This window comes from Lepus europaeus, chromosome 13, assembly GCF_033115175.1.
Source record: "Lepus europaeus isolate LE1 chromosome 13, mLepTim1.pri, whole genome shotgun sequence".
In the NCBI taxonomy this organism is placed as follows: Eukaryota; Metazoa; Chordata; class Mammalia; order Lagomorpha; family Leporidae; genus Lepus; species Lepus europaeus.
The window spans coordinates 30,224,710-30,232,265 of record NC_084839.1 but is presented as its reverse complement, the minus strand read 5'-3'; the positions used below and the strand labels follow the sequence as shown (position 1 = coordinate 30,232,265).

General features: G+C 39.3%; 1 pseudogene; it reads left to right on the top strand.

Moving 5' to 3' along the window:
- The first annotated feature begins 2,832 nt into the window (after positions 1-2,832).
- On the top strand, positions 2,833-6,596 carry LOC133773039 (eukaryotic initiation factor 4A-II-like; annotated as a pseudogene).
- The last annotated feature ends 960 nt before the right edge of the window (positions 6,597-7,556 follow it).

Here is a 7,556-nt window from a genome sequence, read left to right as displayed (position 1 = left end):
CTTTATAATTTTAATCATGGCGACTTAAAGTCTTTTGTCATCCACAGTTATATATGATTTGCTGCTCATGAAACTAAAGCGTTGTTGGTTCTGTGTTTAGCTGTCCTCCTATAGGTTCCTATGGACTTTTTCCAGCCACTTCTATTGTATTCAGTACTTTGGGATGGCTCTGTAAACAGATGAAGCCAATAATGTATTAACAGTACCAACTGAGAGAAAGTATTGTTAACTGAGGTTACTAAAAACAAAAAGCAATTCAAATCAATTGGCAATCTACAAAAAGAGTTAAAGATTTTAAAAGCTATTATTAAAATTGCTATATTGGTCTACTATGCTATGTTATATGTGTGTACATATTGTATGTCCACATGGGGAAACTTTATTAAGAGTTTTATTTTAAATGGCTTATAGATAAGATTGTCCATAAATTTAAGCTGCTAAAATCAATCAAAGATACATTTTAATTTGTGGGACCTGAATCTGTGTATCATATGTTTTAAACGTGTTGGTAGAAAGAAACTAAAAACATTTTATATGGTTGTGCTTAAGTTTACTGGTTAAACAAACTACACCATGTTAGATATTTAAGAGGTGTTTCCAAATACATGATTCTTAAAATTTATAGAAGGCATTGGACCTTCTGGTAAATGTTTTCTTAAGTTGTTATCTAATGGTTGAAACGGTTTGCTAAGTATTCATGTGATATTGCTATTGTCAGCAAGCGATCTAGGACTTGCTCCCTCATTTCTCTATTCTAAGCCCAACTTTTCTTTCATTTCTCTATTCTCTTCAAGGTAGGAAACTAATTCTATTATGAAGGAATCTGTAGGACGCACAATTTAATCTTTAGACCTTATAAAAGAGATGGCTAACATTTTTCTGTAATAGCATAGCGAAAATAAGAACTTAAATAATAATCTCATAGCTAGATTCACTTCGCCATCAGCAAAGTATACAGTAAGTAGAAAAAACCTCCCTTTCAGACCAAAGGGAAAGAAAGTTTTAAAGTGAGAATATAATTTTCCTCATGGGCATTGTCTACCTTAGAAAAACTACTACAGAACATGCCTGTGACTATAGACTTGTAGTTCAGGCCACCGAAGATTAGAGATGGGACACGGGCACTCCCTTGACTTGCATCCTCTGGTCTGCTTGAACACAAACCAGGAGGAAAAGAAAGCTCGGCATCAGAAGCAATGGGTGGCAGGCCTATTACTGGCTGATCTGTACAGTGATCTGCCCTCAAGGAGACCCAACAGGCCAGTCCACTGCAGTGGCTTTCAATGTGGTAAGCCTGGGCTTCAGCAGAAGTCAGCTTGTGAAGAGCCCTGGCAGCTCTGCCAAGAGTTGGATCACTGGAAATGGACCTGCCCTGGAGTCAAAGGATGCCCAGGTCAGAGCCACAGATCTTATTGGCTCTAAGCTGAAAAGCCCTTCACTCAGCCAGCTTCCAAAGTGACCACTGCAGCTGAGGGTATGGTCAAGTAGGGTCAGCAACATTGCAGGCAGAACTGTAAATTTCTTGTTAGAGATTCCACCTGCCTTTACCTGGCCAGCTCTCCTCCCAGGCCAGCCAAGTAATGAAAGTCAACAGAGTGCCTTCCCCTAGGAGGTTCACACCTCCCTTAGGATATACCCCATGTGAAGAGATAGATAGGTCTGGGCCTCTGAATTTACAAGGCCTAAAGCCCACCAGATTATTATCAAGCCCCTTCTGTCAGGTTCTATTTGCCTCAAAATCAGAAAACTTAACTGTAGCTTAGACAGCTCCTTTCTTAGCTCCTCTAATAATGACTCTGTCCTTTGTTCTAGACCCTGTCTAGCGCACTTGGGCCTCATTCCTTTGTAATCATAACCTCTACTCTACCACCAATGGCTCTACTCCCAACCTGTGTGTACTGATGGTCCTCTTCCCCACTTAATGCTGTATAATTGTTCAAACCTGGTAAATGCCACTCTTAGGATCATTGGTTACTATCCTCACCCTGTCTTTTATGACCTTGTCTAAATATGATCAGAGTCGGCAAACTTGGAAGGCTTCCACAGCCTTGGCAACTCATGATGACAGCCTAGGGTGGTTACTGGCGCCATAAACTAGAGTGTCAATTTGTTGGGTCAACAACAGGAGTCACTGTGTACTTGCTCCTCATGTGGGATCTCTGTCCTTAATGTGCTGTACATTTTGATTTAATGCTATAACTAGTACTCAAACAGTATGTTTCACTTTGTGTTTCTATGTGGGTGCAAACTGTTGACATCTTTACTTAATGTATACTAAATTGATCTTCTGTATATAAAGAGAATTGAAAATGAATCTTAATGTGAATGGAAGGGGAGAGGGAGCGGGAGAGGGGAGGGTTGCGGGTGGGAGGGAAGTTATGGGAGGGGGAAGCCATTGTAATCCATAAGCTGTACACTGGAAATTTATATTCATTAAATAAAAGTTAAAAAAAATAAAAAAAAGAAAAAAAGAAAATAAAAATTTATTAGACTATGCATTTAAGATATGTATGATGTATTGGCAAATAATTTTGCAATTCAGGAAAATTTTGAATTACAAATTGTAATGAATGAATCAAAACTAAAAAGTAGAACTTATTGATAAATATTGGAGCTAGCCTTGTGGGAAAGGATCAATAGATAAACTTGGTAAACCACTCTACTTCAAAAGATTTTTTAAAAGAGAGAAAACATGAATAACACAAATTTAAGAATGATAAAGGTAAACAGTAACTGACATAATGAAAACTAAGTTTTAAAAAAATTATGCCCACATTTTATTTATAAAAATGTTGAAAGCTTTTCAGTCAGTTGCTAAGTGGCTCTTTGGACATGTCTGGTGGCTCTGCGAACTATAACAGAGAACAGAATGGACCCCAAGGTTGTCATTGAGAGCAACTGGAATAAGATTGTTGATAACTTTGATGATGTAAATTTAAAGGCGTCTTTTCTTCAGGGCATCTATGCTTATGGTTTTGAGATGCCTTCAGCTATATATATATATATATATATATATATATATATATATATATATATATATTTGACAGGCAGAGTTAGACAGTGAGAGAGAGAGAGAGAGACAGAGAGAAAGGTCTTCCTACTGAAATGATCTTCTGTATATAAAGATAATTGGAAATGAAAAAAAAAACCTGGTGTTAACTTGGAAATGGCATAGAAAATTAATTAATTTAAAAAAATATATTATGTAGGATCTCTGTCTTTAATGTGCTGTACACTGTTATTTAATGCTATAACTAGTACTCCAACAGTATTTTTTCACTTTGTGTTGCTATGCGGGGGCAAACTGTTGAAATCTTTACTTAATATATACTAAACTGATCTTATGTATATAAAGAGAATTGAAAATGAATCTTGATGTGAATGGAAGGGGAGAGGGAGGGGGAAAGGGGAGGGATGCGGGTGGGAGGGAAGTTATGGGAGGAGGGAAGCCATTGTAACCCATAAGCTGTACTTTGGAAATTTATATTCATTAAATAAAAGTTTAATAAATGGAAAAAAAAAAAGGTCTTCCTTTTTCCATTGGTTCACCCCCAGAGTGGCCACTGTAACTGGTGCGTTGCAGCCGGCGCGCTGCACCAATCCAAAGCCAGGAGCCAGGTGCTTCTCCTGGTCTCCCATGCCGGTGCAGGGCCCAAGAACCTAGGCCATCCTCCACTGCCTTCCCGGGCCACAGCAGAGAGCTGGACTGGAAGAGGAGCAACCAGGACTAGAACCCGGTGTGACGGCGCCACAGGCGGAGGATTAGCCTAGTGAGCTGCGGCACCGGCCGCCTTCAGCTATTTCACAAAGAGCTATTATTCCTTGTATTAAAGAACAGGATGTGATTGCTCAAGCTCAGTCAGGCACTGGCAAGACAGCCACATTTGCTATTTCCAACCTGCGACAGCTGGAGATTGAGTTCAAGGAGAACCAAGCACTAGTATTGACCCCAACCAGAGAACTAGCTCAATAGATCCAAAAGGTAATTCTGGTACTTGGAGACTATATGGGAGCAACTTCTCATTGCCTGCATTGGTAGAACAAACATTAGAAACGAAATGCAAAAATCACAGGCATTTACCACATATTGTTGGTCCACCAGGGAGAGTATTTGACAAGTTAAACAGAAGATATCTTTCTCCAAAATTGATTAAATGTTCATTTTGAATGAAGCAGATGAAATATTGAGACAAGAGTTTAAGGATCAAATCTATGAGATTTTCAAAAACTAAATACCAGTGTTCAGGTTGTCTTGCTTTCTGCTATGATGCCAACTGATATGTTAGAAGTGACCAAAAAATTTCATGAGAGATCCAGTTCAAATTCTGGCGAAGAAAGAATTGACCATTGAAGGAACCAAACAATTCTTTTTTTTTTTTATTTTTTTTTCAACTTTTATTTAATGAATATAAATTTCCAGTATACAGCTTATGGATTACAATGGCTTCCCCTTCCCATAACTTCCCTCCCACCCGCAACCCTCCCCTCTCCCGCTTCCTCTCCCCTTCCATTCACATTAAGATTCATTTTCAATTCTCTTTATATACAGAAGATCAATTTAGTATACATTAAGTAAAGATGTCAACAGTTTGCACCCACATAGAAACACAAAGTGAAACATACTGTTGGAGTACTAGTTATAGCATTAAATCAAAATGTACAGTACATTAAGGACAGAGATCCCACATCAGGAGCAAGCGCACAGTGGCTCCTGTTGTTGACCCAACAAATTGACACTCTAGTTTATGGCACCAGTAACCACCCTAGGCTGTCGTCATGAGTTGCCAAGGCTATGGAAGCCTTCCAAGTTCCCCGACTCTGATCATATTTAGACAAGGTCATAAAAGACAGGGTGAGGATAGTAACCAATGATCCTAAGAGTGGCATTTACCAGGTCTGAACAATTATACAGCATTAAGTGGGGAAGAGGACCATCAGTACATACAGGTTGGGAGTAGAGCCATTGGTGGTAGAGTAGAGGTTATGATTACAAAGGAATGAGGCCCAAGTGCACTAGACAGGGTCTAGAACCAAGGACAGAGTCATTATTAGAGGAGCTAAGAAAGGAGCTGTCTAAGCTACAATTAAGTTTTCTGATTGAGAGGCAAATGGAACCTGATAGAAGGGGCTTGATAATAATCTGGTGGGCTTTAGGCCTTGTAAATTCAGAGGCCCAGACCTATCTATCTCTTCACATGGGGTATATCCTAAGGGAGGTGTGAACCTCCTAGGGGAAGGCACTCTGTTGACTTTCATTACTTGGCTGGCCTGGGAGGAGAGCTGGCCAGGTAAAGGCAGGTGGCATCTCTAATAAGAAATTTACAGTTCTGCCTGCAATGTTGCTGACCCTACTTGACCATACCCTCAGCTGCAGTGGTCACTTTGGAAGTTGGGCTGAGTGAAGGGCTTTTCAGCTTAGAGCCAATAAGATCTGTGGCTCTGACCTGGGCATCCTTCGACTCCAGGGCAGGTCCATTTCCAGTGACCCAACTCTTGGCAGAGCTGCCAGGGCTCTTCACAAGCTGACTTCTGCTGAAGCCCAGACTTACCACATTGAAAGCCACTGCAGTGGACTGGCCTGTTGGGTCTCCTTGAGGGCAGATCACCGTACAGATCAGCCATTAATAGGCCTGCCACCCATTGCTTCTGATGCCGAGCTTTCTTTTCCTCCTGGTTTGTGTTCAAGCAGACCAGAGGATGCAAGTCAAGGGAGTGCCCATGTCCCATCTCTAATCTTCGGTGGCCTGAACTACAAGTCTATAGTCACAGGCATGTTCTGTAGTAGTTTTTCTAAGGTAGACAATGCCCATGAGGAAAATTATATTCTCACTTTAAAACTTTCTTTCCCTTTGGTCTGAAAGGGAGGTTTTTTTTTTTCTACTTACTGTATACTTCGCTGATGGCGATGTGAATCTAGCTATGAGATTATTATTTAAGCTCTTATTTTGGCTATGCTATTACAGAAAAACGTTAGCCATCTCTTTTATAAGGTCTAAAGATTAAATTGTGCGTCCTACAAACAATTCTATATTCATATTGAAAGCAAGAAATGGAAGTTGGGCACACTTTGTGACTTCCACAAAACATTGACCATTATGCAGGCTGTTATTTTTCTCAATACAAGGCACAAGGTGGACTGGTTCAATGAAAAAAATGCATGCCAGGGACTTTAAAGTTTCCTCTGCCTAGTGACATGGAAAGAGATGTCATCATGAGAGAATTCCAATCAGAATCGAGCCATGTACTGATCACTACTAACCTGTTGGCTTGTGGGATTGATGTGCAGCAAGTGCCTGTGGTTATAAACTACAATCTACGTACCATTAGTGAAAACTATATTCACAGGAGTCGATGGCAGCAGTTGATGAGAAGGCATGGCACTCAGAAACAGCATTGACATAATTTATGACATGGAATCATAAGCAAAACAGCATACTTTTTGAAAAACAGTGAAATGGGCAGAGGGGGTCAATTTGGGAGGAAAGGTGTGGCTATTAACTCTGTTAATGAAGAAAATGAGGATTATTTGGGACACTGAGACTTTCTACAATACTACAGTGGAGGAAATGCTCATGAATATGGCTGACCTTATTTAATTCCTGGGATGAGATAGCTTGAATGTAGTGCTTGTTGTTGCTGAATAGGCTTCTTTCTTTGGGAATATTTGTCTCAATGCTCATAACAGATCAGAAATACAGATTTTGATAACAAAGCAACGTTAGTCGTGAGCTCTTGTGAGGAAAGTCATTGGCTTTTTCCTCTTTAGAGTTAGACTGTTGGGGTGGGTATAAAAGATGGGGTCTGTAAAATCTTTCTTTCTTAGACATTTATTTCCTTGTTCTGTAGAAATGGTTGTATTGGATGTTTTCTATCATTTAATAATATACTTGTGCACTAAAAGATATAGGTGCTGTATAAAATCAGTCAATTATGTTAAGTTAGCATATCTGCCTTTATTATATTTGTCATTAGCCTGAATAGAAAGGCCTTTAAAATTGATTTTTTTAAGAAAGCATTTGAATATACTTTGTTTGGTATTGTATTTATGCAATAAAGTGCTTAATTAGTGTTAAGTGTGAACTAGACCCGGTTGCTAGCCCCAGCAAGCAATCATATCTTAGGTAGGGTTAAATCCCCAGTAAAATTGCCATAATGCACATGTCTTAATGAAATCTGAATGTTAAATAATTGTATATCCACTTAAAAAAAATTTGAAAGCCTCAAAGAATAAAAGACCTAAGCACAGAAAAAAACATGGAAGAAATTCCAAAGTTTTCAAAGAGCTAGTTTTATAAAAGCATTAACATCAGGCAATCTTGTGGATGAAACATTTCAAAATTTAAGGCTACAGTGAAATGCCGAACTAAGGTTGCCAGCTTTGGCAAATAGAATTGCAGGATGCTCAGTTGGACACACTTTGACTGAAAGTATCGTGTTTTCCTGGAATTGAAATTTAACTGGCCATCACATCTTTTATCTGTCTGCCCTAACAGGATAAGATGCAGAGATGGTCTTATTGTCTCTCCTTTGTGACCATGTAGAGTGGAAACAGCTTT